The sequence below is a fragment of the Orycteropus afer genome, unplaced genomic scaffold, assembly GCF_000298275.1.
Source record: "Orycteropus afer afer isolate SDZICR_OR568_19922 unplaced genomic scaffold, OryAfe1.0 scaffold00159, whole genome shotgun sequence".
NCBI classification, from domain to species: Eukaryota; Metazoa; Chordata; class Mammalia; order Tubulidentata; family Orycteropodidae; genus Orycteropus; species Orycteropus afer.
The window spans coordinates 3,261,772-3,276,056 of NW_006921746.1; positions in this window are offsets into that span (position 1 = coordinate 3,261,772).

Consider the following 14,285-nt stretch of genomic DNA (forward strand, 5'->3'; position numbering starts at 1 on the left):
CTATGAGTCGGGGCTGACTCGACGGCAAATAACAACAACAACAACAACAATTTGTATCATCAAGGCCATATTTTCCAATTACTGGTAACTCTTCTTTGTTTCCAACTTTTGCATTTCAGTCACCAGTGATAATTAACACATCTTGAATGCAAGTTTGGTCAATTTCAGACTGCAGAAGTTGATAAAAAATCTTCAATTTCCTCATCTTTGACTTTGGTGGTTGGTGTATAAATTTGAATAATAGTCGTATTAACAGGTCTTCCTTGTAGGCATATGGATATTATCCTATTACTGACTGGATTGTACTTCAGGACAGATCTTGAAACATCCTTTGTGATGATGAATGCCACGCCATTCCTCTTTAAACTGTTATTTCTGGCATAGTTGATCATATGGTGATCTGACTCAAAATGGCCAAAACCAGTCCATTTCAGCTCACTAATGCCCAGGATATCAATCTTTATGCATTCCATTTCATTTTTGACAACTTACAATTTTCCTAGATTCGTACTTCATACATTCCATGTTCCAATTATTAATGGATGTTTGCACCTGTTTTTGCTCATTTTGAGTCATGCCACATCAGCCAATGGAGGTCCTGAAAGCTTTAATCTATGCATTTCATTAAGGTCTCTCTACTCTGAGGAGTCAGGTCTTTCCCAGTCAAATTTTGAGTGTCTTCTGACCTGATGGAGTTATCTTCCAGTACTATATCTGGCAATGTTTCACTTCTATTCATAAGGTTTTCACCAGCCAATTGTTTGGGAAACATATGGCCTCTTCCTTCTTCTGAGCCTGTCTTAGCCTGGAAGCTCCACTGAAACCTGTCCACCACAGGTAATCTTACTGCCATTTTCCAACACTGGTGCTATAGCCTCCAGCCTCAAAACAACACCTAAGCCACCACAGGACTACAACCTGACAGACAAGTTTGTCTCCCTTCTTTGTTCCTAACCTGTCTGCAGCTGCCTATCTCAGGCCCTGGCCTTACAATAGAGCTGCCCCCAAGTGAAAAGCAGCCTCGTAGCCCCAGGCCCACCTATCTTGGGCCTCAGCCTTAAAATAGAGCCACCACCAAGCAAAAAGCAGTCCCGAACCCTAGGCCCCAATAAATGGAGGAAAAATATATAGAAATATCAAGAATTTCTTTTATTGTACTTGGATCCACAAATGACACCTATGGAAGGTACAGTCAAGAAATCAAATGACATATTGCATTTCATAAATCTGCCACAAAAGACCTGTTTAAAGTGTTAAAAAACAAAGATGTAATTTTGAAGACTAAGGTGTGCCTGTCCTAAACTCTAGTATTTTCAATTGCTCCACATGCATGTGATATCTGGGCAATGAATAAGGAGGACTGAAGATGAATTGATCCATTTGAATTATGATGTTGATGAAGAATATTGTGAATATCATGGATTTCCAGAAGAACAAATAAATCCATCTTGGGAAAAGTACAACAGAATGTCCCTTAGAAGTGTGGATGAGGAGACTGCTTCTCTGGTACTTTGGTCAACTCATCAAAGGGACCATTACCTAGAGAAGGAGATCATGTTTAGTATAGAAGAAAACTGGGGGGGAGGGGGGACCTCACTCCCGTCGGGTCAGTTCCGACTCATAGCAATCCCACCTTGGGTTTCCAAGGCATTTCTCTACAGAAGTAGAGTGTATGTTATAAGAATTTCTTGAAAATACCATCATATACTCTTATCAAAGCATTGTGAAAATATTTTGCATAAGGAATGAAGATGAGAATAGACGCTCTTTATTTTTTTCTTCAAACCACAATTTTATGGCAGGAAGATAATTGAAAAGATACAATTATCTCATTTATCTTTTATTTTTATAATTAAGTGTAATCTTCTTAGAACAGATGATTAATCTTCTGCCTTTTCTGATTTCTAAACATTTTCTCTTACCAACTAATTGTTATTTTACTCTAATCTTTTCTTGTGGCATTGACACTTAATCCATTACTTCTGCTCAATCCTAACCCTCAACTGAATACTGAATGTTATCATTTTCCTTGGCCTCTGTTCTCTATGGAAATAGGCAAATAGATAAGTAGAAAACATTTATCTTAAGGAATTGGTTCACATGGTTGTGGGGCACTAGCAAATTCAAAATCTGCAGGGAAGGTGATACGCTGGCGGTTCCTGCAGTTTTATGTATCAAAATCCATAGTTCTGGGGTTGGGAAGAGAGAAGAGTAATATAATTCGGGGGAGGAGGGGATGTCCACTTAAATACTCTAGAGGTGGAAATTTTCCTATTTGTTCTTAAGACCTTAAACTGATTATATAAGGCCCATCTACATTATGAAAGGTATTTGATTCATTTAAAACAACTTATTTAATCGCATGTTACTTAGCAAAAGAGTCTCAAGACTACCGTTTTGACCAAAGAGCTGCCCACCATAGGGTACCCAACTTGACACTTAAAATCAACCATAAGATGATTTACAATATTTAGTACATTATTGCAATAACCAAATGTGAGTCAAGTAAATAATTATTTATAGATAGTCAAACTAATGTGTCTTGTTTGGCAACAACATGCTATGGATATAAAACTTCATCTTTATCATCACACTTTTAATTTTTATTTTTCTGTTATTTTATTCATATTGCCTAAACAAAACTTCCAGAAATTCAAGCCAGATTAAGAAGAGAAAGTAGAATGAAAGATATCATTGCTGATGTCAAGTGGATCTTGGTTGATAACAGAGAGTACCAGAAAATGTTTACTTGTATTTTATTGACTATGCAAATGCATTTGACTGTGTGGATCAAAACAGACTGTAAATACCATTGCAAAAAATAATAATGCCAGAACTCTTAGCAGTGGTCAAGTGTCATCTGTATATTAACAAAGAAGTAGCAGAACAGGACAAAGGTTGTTATTGTTGTTGTTGTTAGCTGTTGTCGAGTCACTTCCGACTCATAGTGACCCCATGCACAGCAGAATGAAACACCACCCGATCCCACACCAGCTCCATGATCCTTGCTATACTTGAGCCTATTGTCGCAGCCACCATGTCAATCCATCTCATCGAAGGTCTTCCCCTCTTTCATCTACCCTCCACCTTACCAAGCTTGACATCCTTCTCCAGGGAATGGTCCCATCTGACGACATGACCAAAGTAGGAGAGATGAAGTCTGGCCATTCTCATTTTCAAGGAGCATCTCAGCTGCACTTCCTCCAGGACAGATCTGTTAGTTCTTTTGGCAGTCCATGGTACCTTCAGCATTCTTCACCGACACCACAACTCAAAAGCATCAACTCTTCTTTGGCCTTCCTTATCCATTGTCCAGCTCTCACATGCATATGAGGCGATTGGAAATATGATGGCCTGTGTCAGTTGCACCTTAGTCCTCAAGGAGACATCCTTGCTCCTCAGCACTTGAAAAAGTTCCTTTGCAGGCGACCTGCCCAGTTCTACACATCATCTAATGTCCTGACTGCTGCTTCCATTGGCCTCGATTGTAGAACTAAGCAATGTGACAACCTCAATCTTTTCTCCATTTATCGTGATGCTGCTTATTGATCCAGTTGTGAGGATTTTTGTCTTCTTTATATTGAGATATAATCCATACTGCAGACTGTGTTCCTCAATCTTCATCAACATTGGTGCCACAGCCTCCAGCCTCAAAACAATACCTAAGCCACCACAAGATGACAACCTGACAGACAAGTGCCTCAAGTCATCCTCACTTTCAGCAAGCAAAGTTGTATCATCAGCATATCTCAGGTTGTTAATGATTCTTCCTCCAGTCCTGATGCCATGTTTCTCTTCATATAGTCCAGTTTCTCAGATTATTTGCTCAGCATATAGATTGAATAAGTGTGGGGAAAGGATACAACCCTGACACACTCCCTTCCTGATTTTAAACCATGTAGTTTCCCCTTGTTCCGTTTGAATGACAGCCTCCTGGTCAAGGTTCTGATTCCTCATGAGTACAATCAAGTGTTCAGGAATTCCCATTCTTCTCAATGTTATCCATAATTTATCATGATCCACAAAATCAAATGCCTTTGCATAATCAATAAAGCAAAAGTAAACATCTTTCTGGTTTTCTTTGCCTTGAGCCAAGATCCATCTGACAGCAGCTGTGATTTCCCTTGTTCCATGTCCTCTTCTGAATCCAGCTTGCAACTCTGGAAGTTCTCTGTCAATATAGTGCTGCAACCATTTTTGAATTATTTTCAGTAAGAGTTTACTTGTGTGAGATATTAATGATATTGTTCAATAATTTCCACAATCTGTGAGATCACCTTTCTTTGGAATGGGTACAAATATGGATCTCTTCCAGTCAGTTGGCCAGACAGCTAACCTCCAAATCTCTTGGCATAACTGAGTGAGTGCCTCCAGTGCGACATCCATTTGTTGAATTATCTGAATGGGTATTCCATCAATTCCCAGAGCCTTGTTCTTCACCAATTCCTTCATTGCAGCTTCAGCTTCCTCCTCCAGTACCATTGGTTCTAGATCATATGTCACCCCCTGAAATGGATGAAGATTGACCATTTCTTTTTGGTACGGTGACTTTGTGTATTCCTTCCATCTTCTTTTGATGTTCCCTGCATCATTCAATGTTTTGCCCTTAGAATCTTTCATTATTGCAACTCAAGGCTTAAATTTTTTCCTCAATTCTGTCAGCTTGAGAAATGCCAAGTGTGTTCTTTCCTTTTGGTTCTCAAACTCCAGGTCTTTGCCCATTTCATATAGTAATTGGCTTTGTCTGCTCCAGCTGCTCTTTGAAATCTGCAGTTGAATTCTTTTATTTTGTCATTTCTTCCATTTGCTTTAGCTTCTCTCCACTCAAGGGCAAGTTTCAGAGTCTCTTCTGTCATCCATTTTGGTTATCTCTTCTTTTACCGTTTTTTTAATGATCTCTTGCTTTCTTCATGGATGATGCTCTTGATGTCATCCTACAATTCTTCTGGTGTTCAATGCATCAAATCTATTCATCAGATGGTCTTTAAAGTTAGGAAGGATATATTCAAGATCATATTTTGGCTCTCGAGGACTTGCTTTAATTGTGTTTAATTTCAAGTTGAACTTGCATATGAGCAGTTGGTGGTCTGTTTCACAATCAGCTCCTGGCCTTGTTTTGGCTGAGGATATTGAGCTTTTCCATTTCCTCTTTCCACAGATGTAGTCAATCTGATTCCTGCCTGTTCCATCTGGTGAAGTCCATGTGTAGAGCCACCATTTGTGTTGTTGAAAAAAGGTGTTTTCAATGAACAAGTCTTTGGTCTTCTAAAATTCTACCATGAGAGTTCCCACATTATTTCTGTCACCAAGGCCAAATTTTCCAAATATCACCAAATATCCGGTGATTCTTCTTTGTTTCCAAGTTTTGCATTCCAGTCATCAATGATAATTAACACATCCTGATTGCATGTTTGGTCAATTTCAGACTGCAGAAGTTGATAAAAATCTTCAATTTCCTCATCTTTGGCTTTGGTGGTTGGGGCATAAATTTGAATAATAGTCGTATTAATGGGTCTTCCTTGTAGGCGTATGGATATTATCCTATCACTGACAGCATTGTACTTCAGGACAGATCTTGAAACATCCTTTATGATGATGAATGCCATGCCATTCCTCTTTGAACTGTTATTCCCAGCATAGTTGATCATATGGTTGTCTGACTCTAAATAGCCAAAACCAGTCCATTTCAGCTCACTAATGCCTAAGATAACAATCTTTATGTATTCTATTTCATTTTTGACAACTTTCAATTTTCCTAGATTCATACTTTGTACATTCCATGTTCTGATTATTAATGGATGTTTGTTGTTGTTTCTTCTCAATTTGAGTGGTGCCACGTCAGCAAATGTAGGTCTCAAAAGCTTTACCTTATCCATATGAGTAAGGCTGATTTTACTCTGATAATGCAGCTCTGCCCACTCTTACTTTGAGAGCTTTTCAAACTAAGTGACTCATCTTCCTCCTCTGTATTGGGCAATGTTTCTGAACTATTCATAAGTTTGCACAGTAATGTATCAGACAGTGTTTCTCTGCTATTCATAAGGTTTTTCCCGGCCAATTCTTTGAGAAGTGGATGACCTCCTCCTTCTTCCTAGTCTGTCTCAGTCTTATTGCCAGGCTGATACCTGTGCAACAGGTGCACCCCACTGGGTTTGAAACACCAGTGGCACAGCCTCAAGACTCACAGGAACATGTCACCACAGTAGGACAAACCGACAGACAAGTTTGTCTCCCTTAGCTGTGGGAAACCCCTCCAACCACCCTTACCTGGATCCCTGCAGCTAACTCTTCAATCTGTTCTTATCCCCTTTGCCTTTTCTACCCTCTCACTGACTTCCCTCCTCACTCCTTGTGGGGCATGGCCTGGGTTCCCTCTCTTCACCTGGGTCCCTGCGGCTGACTCTTCGATCTGTTCCAGTCTCCTTTGCCTTTTCTGTCCTCTCCCTGCTTCTCGCCTCGCTGCCTGTTCTTAGGTCCCTGAAATCCGAATGAGAACACTATCACTTTAAATTCCAAATTGGTTGCCACTTGTAGCATTAAAAATGGCTGCACCCTCTGTCACTTTAAATATCCAAAATTGCTGCCATGTGTAAACAATCAAAATGGCTGCACCCTCCAGACAAACAAGAAGTCAGTGAAAAAATAACAATAAAACCTGTAATATCTGGGGATAGGGCAATAAGAGAGAAAGGCAGAGAAGGAGAATAATGAAGAGAAAATGGGAAAAATGCAAAAGTTAAAAGAAGGAATGGGGTTAACCACTAGAAAAAAGAAGAAAATAAATTTTGCAACCAGGAACAGGGAAAAGAAGATAGCTGAAAACTGGGACTTGGGAGGGGAAAAATGGTAAAAAGGACAAAAGTATTAATAATAGTAGTAGTTTTAAAACAGACAAAAGCAAGCAAACTAAAAGCCAGAAAAAAGAGAGGAAAAAAAAAAATGGGGGAGGGCAATCAGGGGAGGTCAGGGCAGGGCACCCAGGCTCCGTCCAAGCACACAGAGTGGGGTGGAGTTCCTGAGGGCCCAAATTGGCTGCACCCTCAGTCACTTTAAATATCCAAATTGCCACTGCTTGTAAACATTAAAAATGGCTGCACCCTCTGTCACTTTAAATATCCAAAATTGCTGCCATGTGTAAACATGTGGGGGATGGCCGAAACTCCATTCACCAAGTGGGTATGGGGTATAACAGCAACAAGGGAAATGTCACACCTTTTCAGTCGTCCAGGTCTGGAGTGTCCTTGGGGCTACTGGACAAAGGTTACTATGTGCTTAAAATCCGGAAAAGTATATGTCAGTGTTGTATCCTATTATCTGCAATATGCAGATGACACAAATCTGCTTGCTGAAACTGAAGAGCACTTGAAGCACTTCCTAATGAAGATCAAGGACTACACTGTTCCATTTGAATCACACCTTAACTGAAAGTAAACAAAATCCTTCACAACTGGATCCATAAGCAACATTATGATAAATGCAGAAAATATTGGAGTTGTCAAAGTTTTCATTTTAATTGGATCCACAATCAATGCTCATAAAAGCAATAAACAAGAAATCAAATGACTATGGCATTGGATAAATTTGGTGAAAAAGATATTTTTTGTTGTTGCTAGGTTCCATCTAGGAGCTCTGGTAGTATAGTGCCTAAGGCACTTGACTGCTAACCAGAAGGCTGGCAGTTCAAACCCACCAGCCACTCCTCGGAAGGAAGGTTGGGCAATCCTACTTCCGTAGTGATACTGCCTCAGAAACCCAAGGAGGGGTCACTTGGAGTCAGGGCCGACTCGACAGCAAATAACAACAACAACAACAGGTTCCATCTAGTCATTTCTGGTTTATAGCGACCCAGTGGACAACAAAATGAAATATTACCTGGTTCTTGAACTATTCTCACAATTTTTGTCATGTTTAAACTTATTGTTATAGCCACTATGTCAGTCCATCTCATTGGGGGATCTTCCTTTATTCCACTGACCTTCTACTTTACCAAGTACAATGTCTTTCTCCAGTAATTTATACTGAAGGCTGTGTAATCTACACCTAAGACTGTATTTTTTGATCTTCATCAGTAACTGCTTCAAGTCCTCTTCACTTTCAGAAAGCTATGTTGCATCATTTGCATATTGCAGGTGGTTAATGAGTCTTCCTCTAATCTTGATGCCACTTTCTTCATATAATCCAGCTTCTCATACTATTTGCTCAGCATACTGATTGAATAAGTATGGTGACAGAAAACGACCCTGACACACATCTTTCTTGATTTTAAACCATGCAGAGTTCCCTTGTTCTGTTTGAATGACTGCTTCTTGGTCTGTGTACACATTCCTCATGAACACAATTAAGTGTTTTGGAATCACATTCTTTGCAATGTTATCTGTAATTTGTTGTGATCCACATAGTTGAATGTCTTTGCATACTCAATAAAACACAGGTAAACATCTTTCTGATACTGTCTGTTTTCAGTCAAACAATATCCATCTGACATCAGCAAAGATAACTTTTTTTTAAATTTTCATTGTGATTTGGGTGAAAGTTTACAGAGCATATTCATTTTCCATACAGCAGCTCATGTACACTTTGTCTCATGACATTGACTGCAATTTCCCACAATGCACTTACTCCCCATAGTTACCTCCTCTCTGTATCTTTCCTTCCAATGCACTTCTGCCTCCCAAGCTGTCTCCCTGTGCATACACAGCCCTTCTATTCTCCCATGATTGATCTCTTCAAGGAATTAACTACCTAACATAAATGTTCAGCTCATATGTCTGTCTTTTGTTTGGCTGGAAGCCAGAAGAGTGGGTTCCATTCCAGACTTGAAGAGCAGCTAAAGACCATAGTCTCAGGGATTTCACCAAGCTCTATCAGACCAGCAAACCTGGTTCCCCACCCCCCCCATAAAAGTATGATTTTGAGTTTTGCTCTACCTTGTCCTCCCACTCTGTCCAAGATCTCCTACATAGATCCCCCTCCTAGTGGTTGACAGTGGTAGCTGGGTACCATCTAGTTATTCTGGTCTCATAGTTGTATAGGCTGAGGATCACATGGTATACCAATCTAACAGTAGTACATTTTGCGTCCCGAAATAGTTGAACATTGACCAATTCGAACTGGTACAGTGACTCTGTATTCCTTCCATCTTTTGAAGCTACCTGCTTACTTCAATATTTTGCCCACCGAATCCTTCGATATTGCAATTTTAGACTTGATTTTTTTTTTCTTCAATTCTTTCAGCTTGAGAAATGGTGAGAGTGTTTTTCCCTTTTGATTTTTTAACTCCAGGTGTTTCACATTTTATTTTAGAGATTTACTTTGGTTATTTTTGAGCCACCTTTTGAAATCTTTTGTTTAGCTCTTTTACATCATTTCTTCTGTTCACAAGAGCAAGTTTTAGAGTCTCTTCTGAGATCTATTTTCATCTTTCCTTTCTTTACTGTCTTTTTAATGATCTTTTTATTTTCTTCATATATGATATTCTTGATGTCTTCCCAGAATTCTTCTGGTCTTCATTCGTTGGCGTTCAGTATGTCAAATCTATCTTTCACATAATCTCTAAATTCACATTTGATATACTCAAGGTTGTATTTTGGCTCTTGTTGACTTGTTTTAATTTTCTTCAGCTTCAGCATAAACTTGCATATGAGAAATTGCTCCACTGCAGGCCCTTGGCCTTGTTTTGACACATATTGATATTTTACATTGTCTCTTCCGACAGCCTTAGTAAATTCAATTTCTGTGTATTACAACATGCTCAATCCATGGGTATAGTCATCATTGTGATGTTGAAAAAAATAAATTGAAAGGAATATATCATTGGTCTTCCAAACTTCTGTCTTTTGATCTCCAGTGTCATTTCTGTCAACAAAATTATATTTTCAAACTACTGATGCTGCTTACTCATTTCCATCTTTCCCATTCCAAACACCATCTTGATCACATGTTTGATCAATTTCAGACTGCAAAAGTTAGTAAATTTTCAATTTCTTCATCTTTGGCATTAATGGTTGTTGTTGTTATTGTTATTATGTATATAATAGCCATATTATCTGATCTTCTATGTAGATATATGACTATTTCCTATCACTGACAGCATTATACTTCAGGATAGATCTTGAAATGTTTTTATTGATGAATGTGACACTGTTCCTCTTTAGTTTGTCATTCTCAACATGATAGACCATGTGATTGTCTGATTCAAAGTAGCCAACACCAGTCCATTTTGGATCACTAATTCCTAGAATACTGGTTTTTATGTGCCCTGTTTCATTTTTGACAATGTTCATTTTTCCTGAAATTATTTTTCCATAGCAAAGTTTGTGAAGATGGTGCAGGACCAAGCAATGTTTTGTTCTGTTGCACATAGGGTCTCTATGATTCAGAACTGACTTGTAAGCATCTAACAACAACAAATTTCCTAGAGTCATGCTTCATACATTCCACATTCTGATTATTAACAGACATTTGTAGCTATTTCTTCTCATTTTGAGTTGTGCCACATCAGCAAATGAAGATCTCAAAAGTTTTACTTCATCCACATCATTAAAGTTCACTCTACTTTGTGGAGATAGTTTTTCCCCAGTCATATTTTGAGCTCATCCCAACCTGAGGGGTTCATTTTCCAGCAATATATCACACAATATTTCACTGCTATTCATAAAGTTTTCAGTTGTCAGTTCTTTCAGAAGTAGGTATTATATCCTTCATCCTAGTCTTTCTTAGTCTGGAAGCTCCACTGAAACCTGTCAATCATGGGTGACTCTCTAGTATTTGAAATACTGGTGATATAGCTTCTAGCACCATAGCCACAGATAAGCTACCACAGTATGACAAACTGACAGACCAGTAGCGGTCTTCCAATCTTAGTAAAGTATAATTCCACTCAGGCATAGCTTCCCATTTTATATAAGTTTTTATAAATTATTTTCACATACCAAAAAAAAAAGGGCAAAAGGGCAATCTACTTCTGTAGTGATACTGCCTTGGATACCCATGGAGGGGTCACTATGAGTGGGATCTGACTCAACATCAGTGAGTTTGTTTTTTTCTTTTGGGTCTTTTATAGCTTCCCATTTGATACACTTTTTTTAATGAATTATTTTCATATGGTTGGTTTATTTGTGTGGGGGTATTACTAGTTTTAACAATTACTACTGTGATAGTCTTTTATTTATTTCTGTCTCTGCTAACTATATTCTCAAAATAGGAACAATTAATGTAGTTTCACTGAACTGTTTTAAACTCATGAGTGTCCCCAACTTAGGGAATTTGTGGTTAGTCTGTGATATTATTTTTGGACACATTATTAAAATAATAAATTTAGCTTCAATGTGTAAACTATCTATTTATTTTAAGGTAAGAAGTCCTTAGCTCTAACAAAATTAGACAGAAAGGGTAATTTATAAGTTAAAAAAGAAACAAGGAATACTGATCAACTCATGTGTGAGAATGTCAGAAATGGCATCTGAACCACAGATATAAATTGGAACAGATCCTCAAATGCCTCCATAACTGTTATTCAAGTTTGGTAGTTTTCTCTAGATAGTAAGAAACAAGATCACTTATGTATGCCAAATTTGATACGGTAATTTTAGTTACAGTGATTTTTCTCAAATTTGATATAAATTGCCTGTGAATGATATTGATTGGTCCTACTTGGATCAATTTACAATGATGTTATTGTTGTTATGTGTCATTGAATCAGTTCTGATTCATAGTGATCCAATGTACACTAGAATGAAATACTACCATATTCTGTACCATCTGCACAATCATTGCTGTTTCAGTCTATTGTTATAGCCTCTATGTTACTTCATCTCATTGAGGTTCTTCCTCTTTTTCACTGTCCCTCTACTTTACCAATCATGATATAGTTCTCCAAGGTCTGGTCCTTCCTCATAACATGTCCAAAGTACATGAGACAAAGTTTCCCCATCCTCACTCCTAAGCAGTACTCTGGCTGTACTTCTTCCAAGACTGATAATGAAAATTATATACACATAAATTGAGAAAGGGCCATGAGAGTTATTAATGAGAGAATGGCCTTAAAGTTGTATATGATCTATTTCTTTAATCATATGTTTTTAGCTCACCAGGTGTGGGTGTCTATATTCATTATTTCTTTTAAGATCAATTTTAAAAATCTGTGAAAGATTCAAGTATTACAATACCACAAACATTTTTCATTTTTAGTAACTCATCTCATTGAAATAATCACTTTCTAAGGATATTATAATTTTCTACTTTATTTTATAACAAATTTAATTTATGTCATTTGTAGCTTGTGTGAACTTAACAAAAAATAATAACAAATAATATTCATTGAGGAAAATGATTACAATTTTTTTTTTATTTTTAAGAACCCAATAATTATTTTCAATGACAGTAGTAACTGAAAACAACATAATCAAAGCTATATCTATGTACCAAATAAATTGCACTATTCACACCAATAGTTCTATTACTCTTTCTTAATTTTCCAATGTCAGACTCTCTTTGGAAAGAGTTCTGGTGAATACAAATGGCATGTGCATGTCTCTATTTGCTATCTATTTCTCATCCTCTGTGCTTTGACACAGCCAGTTTCAATAGAGCTGATTTCAGATTTAATACACAATATGAAAAATATACTGTTAAGAAAAATGCATTGTGTTTAGGGCTATAGAAGAGCATTTCATTGCATAGAACTTTCTGGTACTTCAGTGGAAAATGCAGGTTCAGAAATCAACATTCTCTCATATATAAAAGTATCATATGCTTTTCATGTCACTTTAGATAAATCAGTGCAAATTTGAATTCAGGTAGTACAGCCAAATCAGGAAACATTATTTTAAAAGTAACATAAAAGCATTACTCTTATATAGTTAATAAACATTTTGTACTGAACATATTCAAGAATATTGTATCATTGTATGAGAAGGTAGTCAGTGTTTTGAGATCACGATACTCAGAATTTGATTATAAGTACATTTACATTTATTTTAACATATTAATAGCAGCTACAGAAAATAATGCTTAAGGAGGTAGAATTCAGTGAATTCTTCTTGTAAATAAACTAAAATTCTGAGTTCATATGTTCATAGTAATCACCTTTTTTTGCATAAAATTGTAAGTATTGAATTCTTAATGACAACTTCAGTCTTCTATTCTCATTCCTGGGTAAGGTTGGATTTGAGCCACAATTAATCACACATGAAACAGGAAACTTTTAGACTTGATATTTAATGAGAGAGAAATGCACTCTTTGGTCTCTATAATGGAAACAACTGCTACTATATTTGTTGTAATGTAGTATTATAGTGTTACCACAAAGATGTCAAGCACTTGTAACATTTGCAAGTCATAAGTAACAATCTTTTTTTTTTAAATCAGTCATTATAAGCTCTTATATATTCTTTGGCTTAAGGTTAAAGCAAGTCTTTCCAAGCCATCCTACTGGGACTTTTTTTAATTCCAAGACTAAGAATTGCAGATCTGTTGTTAAGTAGACATCTCATTCTTGTTAAGCTTGAGTTCCAACTTATCATATTATTTATAATTATATCAATGATACAGCAGATTAAGCTTGAGAAAATATGGAAATATAACCCTCCAATATAAAGGTGTGGGTAATTTTTCCATATATATTCTCATCAGTCAGTTTGTTATACTGTGGTGGCTTGTGTGCTACTGTGAGACTGGAGGATATGCAACAGGTATTTCAAATACAAGCAGGGTCAACTATACTGGACAAGTTTCAGCAGAGCTTCTTAACAGACACAGGCTGGGAAGAAGAATGGGACCACTTACTTCTGAAAAACTTGACAAATGAGAACCTTATAAATAGCAATAAAACACATTTCTGATAAATTACTGGAAAACTTCATAAACAACAGTGAAACTTTGTGTGATATAGTACAAGAAGATGAGCCCTTAAGGTTGGAAGACATTCCAAATACCACTAAGGCAGAGCTGCTTCCTCAAAGTAGAGCACACTTTAATGATATGGATGGAGTAAAGCTTTTGAGACCTTCATTTGCTGATGGGGCATAACTTAAAATGGGAAGAAACAAATGCTCATTAGTAATCAGAACATAGAATGTACAGAGTATGAATATAGGGAAATTGGAAATTATCACAAATGAAATGGAACACAAGAAGATCAATTTCCTAAGCATAAGTGAATTTTAATGGACTGGTAATGGCCATTTTGGGAGCTCTGGTAGCATAGTGGCTAAGGCACTTGACTGCTAACCAGAAGCCTGGCGGTTCAAACCCACCAGCCATTCCTCAGAAAGAAGATGGGGCAA